The sequence below is a fragment of the Octopus sinensis genome, linkage group LG2, assembly GCF_006345805.1.
Source record: "Octopus sinensis linkage group LG2, ASM634580v1, whole genome shotgun sequence".
Classification (NCBI taxonomy): domain Eukaryota; kingdom Metazoa; phylum Mollusca; class Cephalopoda; order Octopoda; family Octopodidae; genus Octopus; species Octopus sinensis.
Window position 1 is genome coordinate 116,738,063 of NC_042998.1, and position 22,500 is coordinate 116,760,562.

General features: G+C 34.1%; 1 protein-coding gene across 2 annotated transcripts in view; it reads right to left on the reverse strand.

Annotated features, from left to right (window-relative positions):
- The window catches only part of LOC115225708 (glutamate receptor ionotropic, kainate 2-like), a 1,130,247-nt gene that overhangs the window by 809,730 nt on the left and 298,017 nt on the right, over positions 1-22,500 (reverse strand). Inside the window, exon 1 of one of the 2 annotated variants that reach the window (XM_036499022.1) lies at positions 4,546-5,367. The exons of the other annotated variant lie outside the window; for it this stretch is intronic. The gene's annotated coding sequence lies outside the window, so the exon portion shown is untranslated. Of the gene's footprint in view, positions 1-4,545; positions 5,368-22,500 lie in introns of those variants that run through there. 2 annotated transcript variants of the gene reach the window in all.

Here is a 22,500-nt window from a genome sequence, read left to right on the forward strand (position 1 = left end):
TCGCAGTCCCGTGCAAGAAGCTACCATAAGATACCATTCGACTGCCCGCCACTCCCCTGTTCTGGACAACTGCGGCAACTATATATGATATTGTATATAACAATAACTGTATCTTTTTTTTATTTTACATGGCTTAAGTACATTGTGCTCTTCTGCCAATAAATTTAATTTGATTTCATATATATATAAATACATACATACATACATACATACATACCTACATACATACATAATACATACATATATATATATACATACATACATATATACAAGTATTCCTTCTGCAGTTTTCAATGCAATTTCTTTCGAGTCGTTTGACGATGTCTGTTATCATTGAACATTATTAAAAATTGCATATCCATACACGTACATACTTGGATGGATGTCTCTCTGTTAATCACTTTCCCTCCCTTTCACACTATTAATGTCAACATATATAAACCTGTGCATTTATGCATGCATGTATGTACGAACGTACATACATACATGCATGGATATCATTATTCAGTTTTATTTTAAGACTTCCTGCCATTAGAGAAAAGCCGGTTTGTAACCTAGATCCATCTCTCCCTCACTGGAATTTCAACAACATCAGAATAGTATATTTGTATGTATATACGCATAAATGCAGAATTGTATGCTTTACGTATTTATTTTCATTCATATAGTTTCATATCTAGACATGCTCATATAACCGTCAATGATAAACATCTGGAAAATGTTATCAGACATTTATCAGAAATCTTTACAGACTCCAGTGGTATCTAGAATCTGTAGTTTTCGAATCAACGATCTCCTTTCTGGTTTTGAGAGACTTAAATTCTCAAGATAGGTATTTCGGCTCTGTGTTTCATATCTGAGTACCGTATGTATGTATGTATGTATGTATGTATGTATGTATGTATGTATGTATGTATGTATGTATGTATGTATGTATGTATGTATGTATGGATGGATGGATGGATGGATGGATGGATGGATGGATGGATGGATGGATGGATGGATGGATATGAGTGCAAAAATTAGGATAATATCACAATGTATATACTTAGGAAAAGGCGTAGCGGCGTGGTAAGAAACATTTTCCCCAATCACATGGTTCCAGGACCTGTTCCACTGTGTGGCAGCCTGGGCTAGTGATTTTTACTATCGCCTCGGGCCGACGAAATCCTTGTCGGTGTATTTTGTGGACGGATTCTGGCAGAAGCCTTTCGAATATATGTGTGTGTGTGTGTGTATGCATAGATATGTGTATGTATATATCTATATACATTTGTATATATATTAATATATATGCATGTGATATGTGTGTGTGTATGTGTGTGTGTGTGGTTGTGTGTGTGTATGAGTGCGTCTGTGTGCTTTCTGTGCGCGACACTTTTTTTCTTGTTGCCTCGGTTTTTATTAGCAATTACATTAAACTACCGATTGTGTATGATTCCACAGAGTTCTTCCGCGATCGGAGGAGGGCTATAACGTTACGTAAGAATAACGAAGCATATGTAACAGTTATATTAAAGGAATAACACACTTAAGTACATGTCGTTTCTCTCAATGTATATGTGTGTGGAGGTGTGTGGAGGTGTGTGAATCCATATATGTCCCTGTCTGGGTATGTGTGTATGTAAATCCGAGTTAGAAATTTCTTTTATAAATCAAGAAACTTAAAATTCCAATCGACTAAATACATGAGCATTGATAACTGTAGAACAATTACTTATATTTTTAAATATTAAAATTTGTTAATTCAGCAAATTTTATTCCGTGTCGCTTCTTCCAACAGTTCGTCAGAAACAAACGACCTTGTTTATGTGAACATAGTTAAAATATCTCTGTGTGATTCAAGTTGTCAGAGCAAATATGGTTCTTAACAGATAATTTCTGCTCGAGATATGCCTAATTTACTGACGGAAACAATGGTATTAAAACAAAGACATTATCATAATATTTGTGGTTCTGTATAAGTATACATGTATAAGTATACAAACGCGTTTACTGGAATAATATACAATACAGAAGAAAGGAAATAAAATGAAATCCAGTAGAGAAATGTCGTAATAAAATAACTTGATGGAAAGTAACAATAATGAATTGTTGTATAATCCAAATGTATAATACTTTTGCTCACTTTCCTTTGAACTAGTACAAGAGATCTTCTTTATGAAATTTCACATTCATATGCACACATTCATATACACTTGCAAATACACGCACACCTACATTTATGCACAACACACACACATACCCTATATATACATACATACACACACATGTATATACATATATAACTATAAATATATAGTTATATATGTATACATATCTCTCTTCATCCACTCGATTTTGAAGAGTTGAGTTCGATTTTAACACTTATTTTTTCAAAGCTATAATGGAAATGATAAAGGAGCATATTCGCCATATTCTGTTTTATGAGTTCAATAAATGCAACAACGCAACGGAAAGTGTGAAGAATATTAATGTCGTATATGGAGATCAGACAACAAGCTTAAGCCAGTCTCAACTATGTTTCCAGAAATTCCGAACTGGAGACTATAACCTAGAAGACAAGCCTCGTCCTAGAAGATCTGTAGAGCTCTACAAGGACGTCGTATAAAACCTGGTAGAATTAAATCCCATCGTAATTGATGAGAAACTAGCAGAGAAGCTTGGACTTTGTCATCCAACCAGTCATTCAAGTTTTCACCAGAAGGAAAACTACCATCCTTGGTTTCAAGACGAAAGATGCTCTTCCATCATGTACAAACGATGTGCAAAAGACGAAAGATATTCCATCATGTACATGTTCTTCCAACATGTACTCGAATCTGTTCTTCCATTTGGATAATGCTCAGCCACATACAGCGAGGATGACATTCCAAAGGCTGGAGCAGTTTGAATAGGAAATGATGCCCCACCCCACCATATTCTCCGGACGTTAATTCATGCCACAGTCTTCAAAATCATTTGGACGGAAAAAATATAGACTCTGTAGACGAGGTCAGGACAGAGTGTTTTTCGTCACTGATAAGTGAATTTTGGAAGTAGGGTTTTGCAGGTCTACGAGATAGATGGAAGAGCATTGTATAAAATGAAGGAAAGTATATTTTACATAAAAATGAACTTTATTTATCTTAAATTTGAAAACATCAAGAATTATAAAAAGAACATTATTTATGAGATGATCTAATATATAAATGTTTGTAGTTATATGTATGTACAACTACATGTGTGTGTGTGTGTGTGTGTACATGCAGATATGCAAATATGTATCCACGCACACACGCAAATATCGGCATTTGAACATATGTGGCTTAATAGAGATGATAAATAAGTCTTTGGAAATGTTATTATTGACTGTGCAAGCCATATTGTATTTCAACAGCACATATTTTTTTTGCCATTTCCTTTAACTAGATGTTTGAGAATGCCATTCGATTTCACAGTAAGCCACAAACTTTTCGTCTTAGTTATTAAGAAGATTCTCTTCCGTTCAAAATGGAATATTTCTAATTAAAAATTATGATGTCTAAAGAATAATATTGTGCTTTTTGTGAAATCATAAAATTGATTTTGTCGATTGTTACATTTCAGACCTGAAATTGTGAAGGCAGATGGGATTATTAGCTGAATACCTGTGATATTTCATGAGACAAGCTTCCACACATAGAGAGCCCATGTACACATCGCTTTGTTCATAGGTGTAAAATGCTGTCAAATGCTGTTTAATATACGCCTCAAAGCCTGTGCCAAAATCCTTTCAGTATATTCCTGTCTATCATAAGATGCCTGTTTCAGACTTGGGTAGACTTAATATATTGAGGCAAGCATAAAAAGTAACTTCTGGCCTTCATCTGATAAAAATGATTTCTCCATTTTTCTGAAGAACACTTTAGCTAATTTCACTCCTCATTTTCATGTGGGACTCCAGTGGGAAATCCCTGCACACAGAGCTGCCAGATCTGTCCCAACACAAAGAATATAAATACAAGCACAAACACAAGCGCACGCATACATACATACATAAATACATACATACATACATACATACATACATACATACATACATATATATATATATATGTGTGTGTGTGTGTGTGTGTGTGTGTGTGTGGTGCAAAACATTATTTGTTACATATGAAAACAAAATCGCCTACCTCATGCTTATTTTTAAAAGTAAAAGCTTTTCTTTTTATCACTAGCATTGGTTAATCTTACGCTACAAATAAGTATCATTATAACGATTCTATTTGTGTAGTTATTATATAAATATTATTATATATAGAATATATTTTCATATCTTATAACTGTGAATCTCGCTAATAAGTTGCATAATTAAAGTTACGAATATTTGAAATATCTCCAGGAGTAATTATGATACAAATTAATGAAAGTCGAAATAACGAATGATGGTGTAAACAATTTTAGAGAAACCCAAGCAAGCGATAGAATAAAGAAACTAAACGATTGAATAAAATTATTAATAAATAAATATAAATAAATCAAAAAATAAATTCTAGAAAACAAGAAATAAAGTTTCAAATCACTTACGTAGCTTCGAAAGTTGTTTCGTTGATTAACACCTTTTTTTTTAATGGGAACCGCTAACGAAATGACCGCAGAACTGTATTCAGAACTGTATTCTGAACTAGAATTCAATGTCCGGAGCAGCGCCCGTTGCAAACCATTCAGCGTTTTTCGTATAATTTATAGTAAGTATTATCAATGTTATTTTCAAAACACTTCTCTGCCATTGAAATCATTAAGTGATCATTTCTGTATTTACTTCAACACAATGAATCGCTGACGTTTACTGTCCACAGAACTCATGCTTTCAAGTAATCGCCTTTAAAATGTCAGTCATTTGCGTTTTTATCACCGTGCATTATGTGCTTTTCTATATATATATATTTCTCAACATTATGTCTTTTATCAATATGCCCTGTTGGCTAACGTTTTGGTTTTCCTTCCATTTTTATTTCAAAGATTTGACACTTTGTATCTTCATGTTCCTTCACATACCACAGTCGGAAGGTTCATATAAATTAAAAGTGTTTCGCTGTTAGTCTGATACATGGTGGAATAGAATTTCATTTTTAAGTTCATAATCTCCTCACTTAGCCTCGTCTTATGGTCTAATCCTCGTCTGATTAGGTAAAAATGATTTCTCTTTCCTTGATTAGAAATACATTTTTCTTTAACCTCTGCAGAAGCTGTTTTAGTAGTAAACGAAAATAGTGCTATTTTGTATAACAGTTTCAGGGACGCTGCTCCGTGCTTCCATTGTGGATTGCAACTGAACTGTGTAACGATTTGGGATATTCAAACTGAAATTCTGGTCTGCTAATAATTCTGCTGGAATCTCCCCTTCCCACATATTCTCGCTCACTCTGCCTTCTCCTTTTTATCAATACAAATCTGAGAAAAATACATAAATATATTTGAAAGAAAAATCTGTAATAAAACCTACACGGAGTAGGAAACTAAAAGAAGCAAAGATAATAGAGAGCAAAATGACATGTAGTATAGCATGTTACATTTCCGACCCAAAATATTTTCTTCTTTCTGTTTGCTTTCCTCTTTTCTTCTTCTTCACCAGAATTCTTCTGATATAATATATCTTTGAAGGCGTCTAACTGATATTAGTGATTAGTAGTGAGCAACAGACTTGATGAATTGGAATAATGGGAAGAGTATTGGTATTTGCATTAAGGTGTCGTGTTCAGATTCTCGTGTTTCTAACAGCTGCCACCTGCAGAGAGCATCCATAAAATAAATCTGAGATCGCCATACGATAGCTCTTAAGATGCATCGATGCTTGCTCATTTTCACACTTGACTTGTGAGATAGGTGACGTCAATAGAACAAATCTATAATTTGATGAGAGAGAAAATGTTTTATTTATTTCCTTTTTTTTTGCAGTAACTCATGACTAACCTACTCCACATCAAATTCAAGAGTAATTGATCAACGAAGGCGGATTTAAATGCGAATTCATATTTATTTTATTTGTGTGATATATTTCTTGTGTTTTTTTTATCATGTAACGGTATTTTAGTCATATAAAATGTATTTCTTTTAAAATGAAACATGTCAAACTTAACGAAGCATAATGTTTCAAATAAATGAAAAGAATATTATCAATGAAATGAAATTCATAAATTAAATAAATTAAGAAAAATCTAATTTATAAATCTAGAATGTTAAAAGTCAAGTACTACTAATTCCATGTGGCAACAAAGAATGTGCATTTATAATTAATGGAAAAGATAAATAAGTGATATAAGAAAACCAAAGGTGACAAGATCTTGTGTTTGCTTCCCATAGATTGTTTCATTTTTTGAGTCCAATATTATATTTCCACTGAGAAAATAATGTCCATACGCAGATTTATTGAAAGCCTGAACGAATCAGTGGATTTTATATAACAAGTCAAAATTAATCGCTGAATTCTTATTTCGATGTTTCAACCCTTGCTCCATATAATTTGCAAATTTGCAAAGCATGTTTCAATTTATAAAACAAAAGTGCTTTGAATCCTAATATGGAGTGGGAATGGAACCGAATTCTGAAAACAACCAGAAATAGGAATCACGGTATCACACTTTAATACTACACAGGCTGTAATGGAACGAAAATGCAAAGGCATTTACATTATCACTCTCCATATGAAACATACATTCCAAACCGTCTTCAAATTACATGGTATAATATTTTTCGAAAGGACTACTTGATTTATATATTTAACTAACCTCTGTAGCTAAGAAAAAAACTGCATGCGTTTGCCAAGCTTCCACCCTATAATACCGAGTGCATTGGCCGAAGATGAAAAACACTGCAATCATTTCAGCCTCGGCACATGGCTGCACAATATCAACTACCATGCGCACTGATTTCCTCCAGTGAAACGGTAGTTTGTAGCAGATGAATTTTCTGTACTATTGAAAATGACCATTTCACAAAGAATGTTATTACACACTTAATGTTTATTTCTAGCATAAGCATAAGCACATGGCACAAGCATTAAGAAAAGCTGTTATCAATATAATCGAATCCAGTACTTGACTTGTGCTTTATTTCCTGAACGCAGAAAGAAAACGTAAATTGACTTCACCGGTGATATGTAAAAAGCAGGGAAGAACATCCTAATTCGACCTGACTGACCCTAACGATTCTACTAATCCATCATACATATGAACAGACATAGTAAGAAATAATTAAATGGATCTGGCAAGAATTTCATAAACAAGGAGACGAAAGCAAAGAAAATAAAGAAAATAACATATCATAACGTAACACATGTGATCATTCTTCTATATATCAGATGGAATATACATACAAAAATGCTAGAACACGCATAGCAAGAAATACTTATGCAGACATATGGTAAAATACAAAGCCAAGCATATTCAAACGTGCACGCATTAAGATGCGCGCAAATAATGTGGACAATGAACATTAATTGAAAGAGCTCCACGCCAGAGACCTGAAGTATCCAGCAGATTCCCGTCTAAAACAGCTGGCTTTATGAAAAAATGATTACATATGAAATTCTCGTGTAGACGTCATTGAGCTTTTCAGTAAATATAATAGAGCTAAATATCTGAATAGAAAATATATGAAAAACAAGCGGAAACGTGAAAATAATGGCAAGGAACTTCCCCATGACTTACACTTCGAACAAGAATTGACTGGTAGAATAGAGTCAATGTCCACAGTACATATGTACAATGAAATCTGTTGGCATTATACTATACTATATTATCACAAAATGAGAATCAACAGTACTAACATTATATATACATAAGTGTGTTTGCTCGTGTATACCCGTGTGTGTGATGTGTGTGCTTGCGCGGGTGTATGTGGGCCTGTGTTTATGTATGAATATGCATGAATATACATAATTTCTTTATTAGACTCATAATTAGTTTATAGCTACAATGTTATTAAAGCTTTCTTGTTTACATATTCTGAATGGTGAGGCATCCAATGAAATATAAATTCTCAGTAAATATGGAAGTTATAAAGTGTATTCCCCAGACACATTGTTATGTCGTACATACAAGACATATCTGTGCCGACAGAATATGCATTTATAAGTCAATAAAACAGACTGCAAGGCATAGGCAAAGCAAGCATAGATGACAAATACTTTATCTTAATGTAAATATTAATATATATTTCTCTTATAGACTATAGCATTTGATAAGTCATTAAAAGCAAAGTACAAATTGCAAATAATACGAAGATAATCACTCTAATAATATATTCAGTGATTTGGATGCTACGAAAACACGGTAATCGCAAAACGCTTTTAACCTCTACTCTTAATTCAGACCGTGGGGCCAATGATAACTAGTAAGTAAGAATAATGGAATATTTAAGAAAATTCTTAAACGCGAACTCAGCATGTTTGTATGTGGAACAGTTACTGAGTGATCATTCAACAAATAGCGAGAATTGATAATCTGTAACAGAGTTACATATAAGGGTTATAAGAATAACAAGATATCGAAATGTGTCCGTTGAATGTCACAGACGAGTAGCGATTTGCACGGCGTCCAATGTACAATCCTTCATTTATTGTACTGATTTGTCTTTTCACATGCTGTAAGTTACAACAAATATAACTTCAAGCAAAGGGGCATTCATAGACGAAGGCAAGCAAGAAATGTTCAAAATATATATAATTGACAGTTAGAAACTGGAAAATAAATATTTAATATGCCTCAGCCGATCTCTGCCTCTTAGAACTATATTGTATTTGCACATCTAACAAACACATTTTTATAAGATTTTAAAATTGTTAATTATAGTTATAACCTTTTTCGTAGATTGAATGCATTGTTTGAATATAATTTCATGAACATATCTCTAATAAATGTTTACTTTGTATTGCTAGTGTAAATCAGAAGTTTGTATGAGACATGCATTCTGGTGCTATGTTAATTAGGGTTGTGCTTTTTTTAAAGTCTACGCTAATAATTCCGAATGACAACTGTATTAGTACTGTTGTCCCCACGCATGTATAAATCTGACGTTGGAAGAACTTTTCATTGTCTTTGTCGCCAAAGGGGAGCTGTCGAAACAAATTTACCAAGTATTTATAGTGTTAGAACTAACATGCTAGTCCAATACCTCTTTTCTACCAGGTTTGGATTCTTCGAATCCTTTTCATCACATGTTGTTTCGATTTTATTCATTCTCCAAAATATTGGTAAATAATGGTTTAGATGTCAAACTGTCAATTTATGTAATTATAAAAACATTTATTTGCATTTCATTCGAACCATTCCCATATAAATTTACTTCAATACATAAACGATTTTTTTAATGTCATTTTCAGCGTTATGTATTCAGTTGTGTTTTCAAACGAATCATATTTGCTCACCGTATTCGCGCATAATTAGCAGAATATTCTGCAGAAAAGTGTATATTGTACTTAAAATACTCGAGCGAAATAAGGATTTCGTTGTGTGTGAGAAAGCTGTTGCAATTTAACTGCAGATACAATACGTCACCCAAAAATCCTTTTCATATGGGTCGACTCGAACCTATGGAAAATTGCATTTACCAAGATACAAGCCAGGAACATAAAATATGTGGTTTCGCCCATGCTAAGGAAGCTCCTTCGTATGCGAATGAATAAGAATGTCCATTTTCATGGTTAATAGTTCGATATATGTGTTTGTCTATAGTGTGTTTATATACACATATGTTTATATACACAGTTATATATATATATATATATATATATATATATATATATATATATATATATACATTCCCACAGCAATATCATATCTTCTCCACTACGATTCCCTAAAACTTGAGAACTACACAACCAATTTCATTCAAACTTTACACATGCCTTACTTAGAGTCCATGTAGTTCCATGGGCAAAAACATGTTCAACTTCTTGCCTAGAGCGAGCCCTTATCAATATCATATCTTCTCCACTATTTCGGTATTACGTGTTAAAAGTGAAACAAAAACATTTCTCTATTATATGTCAGATACTTTCAATTTAACAATAAAAATAATAATAACAATTGAATTATACGTAGTACGTAATAATTAAAATCAAACTAAAGTATAATATAATCTTAACATAACAAAAATAAAAATAGCAATTTGTATAAAATTGCATCAATGACTTGAACTTGAATAAATGGTTTCACATGAATGGGAATAAATTAAAAATAAAATTAGGGTGCAGAAATGGAATAGTCCAGATGGATAATAAAAAATTAAATTAAAGAAAAGACTATTGTCTATAAAGTACGCAATGTAGAGAAAAAAGAAGATTTGAACACCTGGAGGAAAGCACCATTGAAAAGTGTCTTGGTGCGACTATGAAAGATATCTAACCAGAGGCGGTAAATTCGCCACAATAGAAGCAAGGTTCGAGTCAACGGAGCGTTCAAGGGAGTACTCGACTCGAACTTGCAAAGTGGAAATATATTTTTACCTTTATATCTGGGACGTAGGACGTACCGGATAAAAATTAAAAGTGCCACCGCACCCCAGAAATTGATGTAGGCTGGATTGTAGCCACACTTCTATACAAGAGGGAGGACAAGATAGAATTGATCGAAATTGCAAGAGACGGGCTCACAATTCCAGTCAGTTATATATATTGAGTATTGTTATCACTAGCGATATCAAGATATAACTTTGTATTTTGTATTTTATATGTAGATTTATATATATAGATGTACATATAATATGTACATATCTATATACACATATATACATCCACTAGCACTATGATCCGGCAATGACGGGTCATAAAGCTAGTATATATATAATCTTTTTATTTCTCCATTATTATTAGCGCTTTCGTTCGTTTCTCGAACATGTCAAATAAAATTTTGGGAATGTACAAACAGCTTATTCGTTTATCTTTTCTTTTGGTAGGGTTGTGTAGAAAAATAGAACATTGTTTTTGGTTTTTTGGGGTGAGGATCCAGGATAATGGAGACAGATCGATAGAAATCTAGGTAGGTAGATAAGCTGATAGATAGATATAATTATAGATAGATAGATAGATAGATAGATTGTCCGACAGACAACCAGATATATATATATATATATATATATATATATATATATATAGAGAGAGAGAGAGAGAGAGAGAGAGGAGAGAGAGAGAGAGAGGGAGAGAGAGAGAGAAAGAGACCCCATTTCCTATTCACCGATTATTTATATATTTATTTATTTACTCACCATTGTACTGGAACGTTTTTAAGTATGGTGACCTCTTCCAAAAGAAAAAAGAATCAGGTGCGGTGCGATCATCGCTGAAGGTCTTTTCGGTTTCTTTCTCTCTTCCTCTCTTCATTCTCCCATTCTCTTTGTTTTTCCTCTTTCCATTTCTCCTCTTTGAGTTATATTTAGAATACAAAATGTAGTATATCCCCTTTTCTTTCAAACATTCAATTTAGGAGGTAATATTGTGATGAAATGTACTTCTGCATGACGACACCGCACCTTTTTTTTTACTTGCTTCAATCATTTGACGGCGGCCATGCTGGAACACCGCCTTTAGTCGAGCAAATCGACCCCAGGACTTATTCTACCGGCCTCTTTTGCCGAAACGCTAACTTACGGGGACATAAACACACCAGCATCGGTAGTCAAGCGATGATGGAGGGACAAGCACAGACACACAAACATATACACACACACACATATATACGACGGTTTTTTTTCAGTTCCCGTGAAACAAATCAACTTACAAGGCTTTGGTCGGTCTGAGGCTATAGTAGAAGACACTTGCTCAAGGTGCAACGCAGTGGGACGGACCCCGGAACCATGTGATTGTTAAGCAAGCTACTTTATTTTGTATCATTTGCCATAAAGGCAAGTACACAGCTATGTAGCTTTGCGGACTGGACAAGACATTAATGAGGCGAATAATAATAATACAAGATGATAAAGATGAGAGAAGACAGAAAGCGCCCGCCGACCCTTTGCTTCTCTAAAACATTCTTCGTTAAAAAAACATATATAGAGGCATTAAACTTCTTACAAATATATACAAAAAACTGGACTAGAAGTCCACACAAATGAAACGAACCTTATACACATAAATTTGGAGGCGATAAACTCCTTACATTACTCCCCAATTAACTCTTTTGCGACCTGCAGATATTCCTGCAACTACCAATCGGAACCAAAAAAAAGTAATCTGTAGTCCTCCTTTGGGAAGTATCTTGACCTGTGGAAAAATTATTTTCTTTCCAGTACCAGTGCAGCCACCTGCGAAGGACACACTGGACTGTCGATAAAAATCCGGTTCATTAGAACCCGACTATCAAGATTATTCTCCACATACACTTTAATCGCCCCTCCCCTGCGATAGAGGAATGCAAATTCCTCATCACTTTCATTGAGAGGGCCCGCAAATACCTTGCTCGGTGACACACATCTCACCGACGAGGTTTCCTTCTTCTCCCACTCTGGTGACACACATCCCACCGAAGGGATTTCGGAATATTCCGTCGCCTGCAATGCCCATATTTTTCTTTTTCTTCTTTTTTTTTCCTTTTTGCGACGGGAGGGTGGAGTTCCTCCGATATGCCCGGAGCTCCCCCCCCGCCACCTCAGTAACCATTGTTGCCCACTATATTCTTCTTACTACCTTTTCTCGAGGAGATTACCTCCTACTCGACTTTCTCCCTCTCTAACTCCCTCCCTCCAATGAAGAAACAGGATGTTCCATTAGGGAAACAGGGGAATTACAGTCATCATCAATCAACTGATCCAGGACCTTCGGCTGGTCCCGGTAACAATTCTTCTTCATGTGCCCTGATTCCTAGCACAGATGACACTTCAGGAGGCATCCCTCAATGATCATCGGGTGCGTGGAACCGGGCATTGTCAAGAAATCTGGTAAAACCAGTTCTTCGGCCGATTGGGCCCGTAGGGTCAAATTGCTTTTGACCAGAACCAATCGACCGCAGGCAGTATTTTTACATTCATGAGCCTCGACATATAGAATCTTCTATCCATCGAGCCTCTTTACCGGGCGGCAGCCCACACACTCAGCGTCTTGTCAATTTGCGACCACCATAGGTAGGGAGAATCAAAATCTTCCTTCCATCCATAGGTTGGCTCGCAAATTTCTGAGCCTCCGTAGGGGTGTCGAAAAACACGATCACCATTTGCACCCCTACGGATGAACCTAGAAGTTGGCGCAAACCCCTCCAACTCTTCTTCAATTTCTGTCTGAGAGAATACACAGATGGTGTCGCGGACCTTGCAATATGTCCGCAACATCACCATTCTCTCATCATTGCTTTTTCGCCACTCCTTGGGGGCCACAATTCGCAATTCCAAGGCTTTCTTACATTTGTTCGCCATTAATAAAATAAGCTAAAATATAAATGTCCTCAACAAAACCAAAAATGTTGAAACAAAAGTCTCTAATCCAAACACAAAAAAGAGCAGAAAGACAAACAAGTGAAAAAGAACGAAGGAAGACAGTTCAAAAGACAACAAAATTCAACCGACGTAATCCTTTGTAGCACAGTTAAAAATCACTTGCGGCACAAAATTAGCAGCAAAAGATTCCTCCAATTCTGGTTGTACTCCAAATGGTAAAATCCACGAAGTGCACACAGTCACATAAAATCACAAATTTTCGGAGGGACATTCCTCCCGAAAACATAGACAATTCTCACTAGAAAGGGAATATTTTAGTACGACCACTGGCAAACAAATATCTGGAACACAGTGGAGACCCTTGTTTGAAAAATTAATAAACAATACGAACAACAGATCGCAATAAATAGTGAATACGAAGGAGGATCCCCTTCTCTCTCTCTCTCTCTCTCTCTCTCTAGAGATCTATCTATCTCTGTATCTATCTATCTCTCTATCCATCTATCTATCTCTCTATCTATTAGCCTATCTACCTACCTATATTTCTATCTATCCATTGTCATGGAACCTCACCCCCCCCAAAAACAAAAATAACGTTCTCTTCTGATGAACAAAATCCCCCCAAAACGTCTGTTTTAAACAAATGAACAAGCTATTTGTACATTCACAAGTTCGAGAAACGAACGAAAGTGCAAATAATAATGAAATAAAAATTTACTTTTACAACTCCTGACGACTTTTTCTCAATTTTCAATTTCTTTATATCACACCTAACACTCTATACACACACACACACACACACACACACACACACACACACACACACGCGCGCATATATATATGCACGTATGTGTATGTGTGTGTATTTGAGTATATGTGTGTGTACATGCTTGCATATGTGTGAGTGAGGAAGAGAAAAAGAATAATAAGGATAAACAAGCTAATAAATTAGTTTATTCTTGCCTGACTATCCCTTGTGCTTGACCATTTGGAACAGCTGTTTTCTGCCTTCAACAGCGGTAATTCTGAAAGGCGCGAAGGAATTACTATGTAAATCTGTGTGTATCGTTATTGCTCCTACCTTTGCTTTGCAATTCATAACAAGTAACACTAGTAGGCATACAATTTACTTAAGAAGTAAACGGAATACAGAATGATGGATTATGAAAAATCTACGTGAAGGTTTAAACATAGCAGCATCAATTGTAGTTGTGTATTCATTCGTACCCATAATTTCTACTACATATGTTTCGGTGTGTGTGTGTATGAGAGAGAGAGAGAGAGAGCGAGTGCGTTTGCGTGTGAATGTGTGTATTTGTGTGTGCGTGTGTATGTGAGTGTGTGTGAGGGAGTTTAAAACTCTTGTGTAATCGATTATCTAAAGTGTAATTGATGAGATAAAATAAAGCAAAATATATCATTTGCCTTCTTCGTTCAGTTTTAAATACTAGACCAGCCCCCAATATTCCATTTAAAGCATTTCCTAAAAGTTTTTGTTTGTGTAATGTCATTGGAGTTATGCCGTTTGCTGCTTCTAAATTTTGAATACATCGAGATGGAGCTATATTTAATAATTTGCGTATATTATTTTTGTTTTATTTAGAGCGATTTGTATGCTGATATATATGTGCATAAATGCATATGCACATACACAAACACAAGCGTATATTTTTATTGGCTGTTCTTTTGTTAATACTCTTTGTATAAACGATAGAAATTTTATCTGAAAATTTTTACCGTTAATATTATAGTAGTACTTTACGAATTGTTTTGAATATAATGATATACAAATAGAATAATTACTATAATTATTTATTTTTCTAAATAAATATGTGTGCATTGCCATTTAAAAATTTAGCACAATAACTTTTATTTGTACATATATTTTAATATCACCTTATTTATTGCCTTGTAATATTGTATCTCACAAACGTATGTATTCATTTAAAACTGTTGTGAACAATATGAATATTTCCATCATTGTGCACACATATTTCCGTTATTTGCTGTGTTTTGTAATATTTTTAATCGATACTGATTGCAATTATTTAATACATTCTCCAAAGTGCCTTCAGAAATCCATTTAGAATCAACTCTATTAATAATAAATACACACCATGGAAGTATTTATAATGAATATCAATTTTTGGAGATGGTATTTAATTAAATTGTTTAGATTCTTTCTATGCATCGACTGTTCCTGAAAACCCCAAATTGTTTATATATCCCATGAATTATTAAACTTATAAATTTAGATTTCTGCTTCAGCAATTCAGCAGTATATTAGAGAATATTCAATGCATTTAAAATGTACTCCAAACATATTTTAGGCTTAAATTTTAGATATCGCGGAATGGTTTATCTTAAAATCACATTTGCAACAAATGTCACCATATCATGAATCAAATTCACATGTATATTCATAAATGGGAGATTAACAACTGGAACTAACATTTTAAGTCATAGTTTGATGCACTATATACATTATATATGTTATAAGTATTAGTTATTTACAGATTTGATGCCATATTCCATACAATGTGCAATATATAATATCATAACAATGCATGAGATAATGCAATTTATTGAGGGATCTGAGAAATTGCTAACGTGAAGTAATCAATGAAATAAAGTAACATGAAAACGACTAACCTTAAACCAAAATTTCTTTCTGCATACAAGAAGTAATGGCAGGTGTGCATCCTCAATTTACAATACATTAAATTAATTTGCACATTTCACACTACTGCTCAATGTTAAAGATGTAAGACTTCCCATTTTTTCGTGTGCATTAAAAAAGGTAGACTTGGCCTTGCCTATGTACATAATGCAGCATCGGCAGAATGCGAATCAATGTAATCCAGACTCATTTTTAGCATCTTGTATACTCGATTATCTGCACTATTTTAAAAATTAAGGCAGAATTTCAGCATGTAAACGTTGAAATATTGCGCAATTCAAAAGCACAATGAAATTAAGCTACACGTGGCCATAAGGTGTTGCGGTATCAGAAAGTCTCTTCCGTTTGAACATTATGTTCGGAAACTATTCAAGAGTTTGAAGGAATTAATTTAAAATAGCGAAAATAAATGCGCCTTTGCGTTTCTGAAACGTGATGAGGTTAGCAATCTTTAATTATAAAGCAACAGAACATATGCTATAATATCATTGAACGGGACTTTAGAAAGCGTTAATGTGACCGGTACACTGGGATATAAAGATCAAGACGTATTCTATTCAAAGGAAGATAACTGTCACATTTTGCATAAGGCTATCTTTTATGTTGCTCGTGGTAGTGTAAATTTGATTAATACATGAAATATATTAAATGATTGGATGTAAATGATAAAACTCTATATTATGGAGTTTATGGTCCAACAATGGATATAGTCTGTCAAAGTAATAGTAATATAAAACTTATTTCAGTGTTATTTGATAAATAACTGTAGAAAACAATTAATCGAACTTATAGGTAAGTGGAAAATATATTGTCTAAGGATATTAAACAGTGATTAGAAGAGCTGTTTAGGAACCATATACAGCTCATGCTGAGATATACATAGATACATACATATATATGTGTGTGTGTATGTATACATCACCGTGATCACCGTGACCGAGCAGGCCATCAGATGTTATTACACATCGCTGGTCACAATGCGCTTCGCATTGTTTTAGCCTTCAAATGACGCCACCCCGCTGACTAAGCGAGCAGGCGAACAGAACAAAGTTGTGGCGAAACAGTACAGCAGGGATCGCCACCACTACCTGCCGGAGCCTCGTGGAGGTTTAGGTATTTTCGCTCAATAAACACTCACAACGCCCGGTCTGGGATTCGAAACTGCGATCCTACGACGGCTGCCCTAACCATTAGGCCATTGCGCCTCCACGTATATATATATATATATATATATATATATATATATATATATATAATATATATATATATATATATATATATATAATATATATATATATATAATATATATATATATATATATATATATATTATATATATATATATAATATATATATATATATATATATATATATATATATATATATATATAGATATATATATATATATATAATATATATATATATATATATATAGATATATATATATATAAGGGATGATTCATTTCGTTGCTTTGTTTCCTTGACAAGCAAACTGACTATTTTAAATAACACTTTGAAATGATGGTATCTAACCCTACATTGGATAATGCATTATGTAGATGTTTTCTCAAAAGATATAAATCGTCATACCTTCAAAGGCTGTTATCTTGACACGGTTAAATCAAACGTAAATTATTACCGCTTCAGCTATTACACTAACGCAAAGAATAACAACATTAACAACGACAGCAACGGGAAAAACAAAGACTAAATGCAATATCTATTCATTTCTAGTAAAACAATACATTGTATTTCACTACGACTGGAACCTGATGCTGATAATATTTATATATTTAATATTTATATAGGTGTACAATAATAGTCAACGCTATCTCACGTATATTAATTTCGAAATCAATTTAATATACCTATATTGAATAAAAAACTATCGTTTATATTGTTGCCACCTATGCAGGATATATGGCTATACACAATATTATGGCAAATTCCCAGTGAAGACGAACGTTCTATTTTATTTTTTTCCCCTCAAATCACTTTTGATCTCCGAGAGCTACTTGATCCACTTTTATTAAAATTTAAATTCCGAGCGCACATACAAATTGTGATCATGAATAAATTATAACCTTATAAAGAATCTCTAATCCAAAGGAGCAAATTTATGAACTGGAAATAGCAATGCAGCTTTTACCAACCAGCTACATAGTGATTGTATAATACAGTCCAATGCTTAAACAGTTAATATGTACTGTTAATTTAGAATATTATAAGGTGATACTGATACATCTGTGTAGACTACTACAAAACGTGTTCTTAAGAAATAAACAGCGCATTCTTTTATGTGAACTCACTTTTATTTATTTGACACACGCAGCAGGTTGAGAAATCGATGCAAAGATATTTACTTAACGTATGATTTAACAAGCCTGGTTCTAATAAACATTATGCATACCCTTCCTAATTTACTGGCCATAATCTTTCCCTTTTTTGTCTACGCTGGTATCACCGACCACTTCATCAGATACCTTCGTGAACAAAGTTTGACGTTTTTATTTAAGGGGCGATGTTTCTGGATATATTTAACAATCAATTACTTGCTCTGTCATTCGTTCCCTTTTCATACCTCCATGAATTCAGTCGTGCGGTTTTCAACTATTATATTCCCTTGCAAGTACGTAAATACGGTCACACTTTTTTCTTATGACAAATATTTACTTTCGGTTCTTCTCCCCACCGTTCTCCATTCTAATTCTGGTTATTATCATCTACTTCCAGTGTAGATTATCTTCATGACACCCTGAAGCGAAACACGAACAATTCGTCTCCTTTGAATTCCCGCCTCATTTGCTCGAGAACGCTTCTATGCAAGAAAGTTGGATACATACTTTTTTCCAGTGGGATTATTGACTGAATTAACTTAACATACAATAATGGTAATGCCCTATAGAAAGAACAATGTTTGCATATGGGTGAAGGCTTTAAAGAAGTGTAAGCTAACATTGAAAGCAAACAACACAATAGAAGACAACCAACAACAATCATTATCACGAATCACCAGAAAGTAGGCAATGTAATTCGCACGGACCAATGAGTCACAATTTATGTAATATAACTGTAGTATTTTCACAATGCATTACAGAAAACAGTGGAATATCTTGCAATATGTGTTAAAATTATGTACCCTGTCAGTTGAATCTCGTCGATTGAAACACGATGTAAGACAGAGAGATTTGGAAGATTAATCATATATGCTAGCAATGTTTAAAGAAAATATACACGCGTTGTTTGAATTCTGGCTACAGAGGATGGATGATGGATGTTTCCTTATGATCAGGGAAAGAAGTCCTTTGCATGGAATAACAAGTCTTCTCCAATCCTTTAGTAGTTTAAGAGTCAGCGATCGACATATTACCTCATAGTTACTGTTTTGGATTTAGTAAAGGCATCATTTTCATTGTGAAACGCAAACGTTTTGTGGACCGTACAATGAGAGACTAAAAAATTTACACAAGCTATCTGAAGGACGTGATCGGACAAGAATCTAAAACAATCCATAGCCACCCGGGAAATGAGTGACCAATACATATTGGGCAACAAAACAGGCTAGAAGTTAATTGTAATTCCTCATCCCCCTATATATCACGGACCATGTTGAGGAAGTCTTACACTACGATCATATACAATTCTGAATTACTTTCTGTGGAATATTTATATGTTATCTATTGCTGGCTTTGTAGTGTGACCAGAATATATTTTTCTTGAATTCCATTCAATAAATCAAACATAAGGCATCCATTCAATTCAATTAACAAAATTAGGCATACATGCACTAGTTGTTATCAAATAACCGTGGAAAGTAAATTTGCATACGAGATGTTCAACGTTTGTTTCGAAATCCGAAAGAGAATATTTATTCATTCCACTTTCACTAAAGATTACAAGGAATCTACTTCATTAATAAAATCAGTAAGTTTCTTAAGTAACTGGTCATTTTATTTTATTTTATTCTATGTTTACTAGAAATGAAATTTTTTAAATCTACAAGCTCATTAACGTATTATTTCCGAGTACCGTTTGTAGCTATATTCAGGACATTTGTATTTTTCATACTTTTATATTTTCATGGAAATATTTGACTTATATTTTGAGACGGTAGATGGATATAGAATATTTTATAATTTCCTAAATAACAGTTGTAAAAGGGTGAAAAAATAATGAAAGAAACTGATTTAATTGTTTTGGCATACATATTCACACACACACACACACACACACACATACATACATACACACACACACATACACACACACACACACATATATATATATATATATATATATTATATATATATATATATATATATATATATATATATATATATATAAATGAAAGAATGGAGGTGAACGAAGATTTTAACAAAATTCCTTTACTCTCAACACATGTTTCGAAGACTGCATACTCTTAATTCCGAAGGAATAAAGGGTGCATTATGCCGTATTCTCATGAGGAAAGACAACGAACCCCTATCTGCATCAAGACGAACAAAAACCTTTTGATGACTGCTTACATGGTGTCCACAGTGATAATGATAATGAGTGTTTTTATTTAATAATCCGTTATAAGCAATGGCGTCAAAATTGGTTGGAAGGAGGAAGTTCTAAAAATAGGAAGGGGACAGTATGTATGCTGTATGTATGGGGATGCGCGGGTGTTTGCTTTTGTTAGTGAGTTTGATTGTTTATGCGCGTGTATGAGTGTGTCCATAACTGCATTTGTGCCTCTGTGTGTGTGTGTGTGTAATTGTGTGTGTGGGGAGAACAATTTTCAAATATATTTAGTAGTGAGGTGACAAATTTGTGTCTGTGTGTTTGATTGTGCGTATGATAGAGAGAGAGGGGGGTAGAGGTAGAGAGAAAGAGATAAACATACGCGAACGATATTTAGTAGTAATGTTTCATGCAACGAAGTAGACAGAAATAATTTGTCTATGGCAGTGGTGTACACGTGAAACTAATTATTAAAACCAAAGAGGTTATCTATATTATTTATCATTTATATGAGTGGAAAGTGTGCTTCTGCCAATGCTTAGATTTATGGGATTTTTCTATTAGTGTGTTTACCAAGGGGAACTTGGCGAAAAGGATATAGAAGAGTTCAGAATTACAAATGTCACAATATTTCCTCCCCTTATCAAAAGGAATGGATACAGACAATATGGACCAATCCAGCTTGAAAGTTATATTGTTGTCCTTAAGAGGCCAAACTAATTTACTTAGCCCTGTACTTTGTTGTTTTCTCTTATCTCGGAAAGTTGAATAATGATTGGAAATTGGGACAATTGGGAAGTTGTCGCACCAATATAGAAGAAGACATCGGTACCGGAAGAAATTTTATACTGGTAAATGGAATTTTTAATTTTGGAATTACTGGACAAGAACTTTAATCTGTTAGGGTTTTCCTCCGAGATCAAGACGGAGTTTTTATTGTTATGATTGCTGTTTATATTACTGCTAGCATTAACCACTACACTATTTCTATTATTGTTATTATTATTAATTGTACTATAACCGGCAATATCCCTGACAATAGAAATGTTGTTGTTGTTACTATCAACACTACCAGTGTTATTAACCCGACTATTGCTATTATTAATATTATCATTGCTAACACTAACGCTGCTACGAATGTTGCTACTATCAATACTATTTCTATTATTATTATTGTATGTTTGTTTGGAATTGGTAAGAATGGTGTTGGAACTCCCGGGTGAAGAATCTTTGTTTAGCAGCTTGTTATTATGGGAAGCAATAATTTGCGAAATATTTCTAGTGTTGGAGAAAGCAACTCTTACCTTATGTGAATTGATAATAGAATAATACCTGGAATTCCTGGGAAAGTTCCTAGCCACGGCTTCAGGGAACTGTAAAGGAAGGTTCGATTTGATTTGTGTTCCGAAAGGTATAACAAACCAGATATAGTTTTTTGTGGACTTAGAATTGCTCATAGCGTTACTAGTTACCTTATGTGAATTGATAATAGAATAATACCTGGAATTCCTGGGAAAGTTCCTAGCCACGGCTTCAGGGAACTGTAAAGGAAGGTTCGATTTGATTTGTGTTCCGAAAGGTATAACAAACCAGATATAGTTTTTTGTGGACTTAGAATTGCTCATAGCGTTACTAGTGACAGTAAAGGGAACATTTCTATGCTGGAAATTTGGGGTTGGGTGTCGATTGCCTCCCTTGGTCCGTAAATTATTTCTCTTATGTACAGGGGTGCCGACGTTGTTAGAACTGAAATCATTATTCTCACTAGTTCTATTGTTACTAGTTTTCTTATCCTGAGGAGTATATATTGGTTTAGAATGGGCTGGGTCGATGTGTGATACTTTATCTCTATAAGAGGCTTTTGACAAGGTGGCGCTATATTTTTAGAACTTCCTCCTTCCAACCAATTTTGACGTCATTGCTTATAACGGA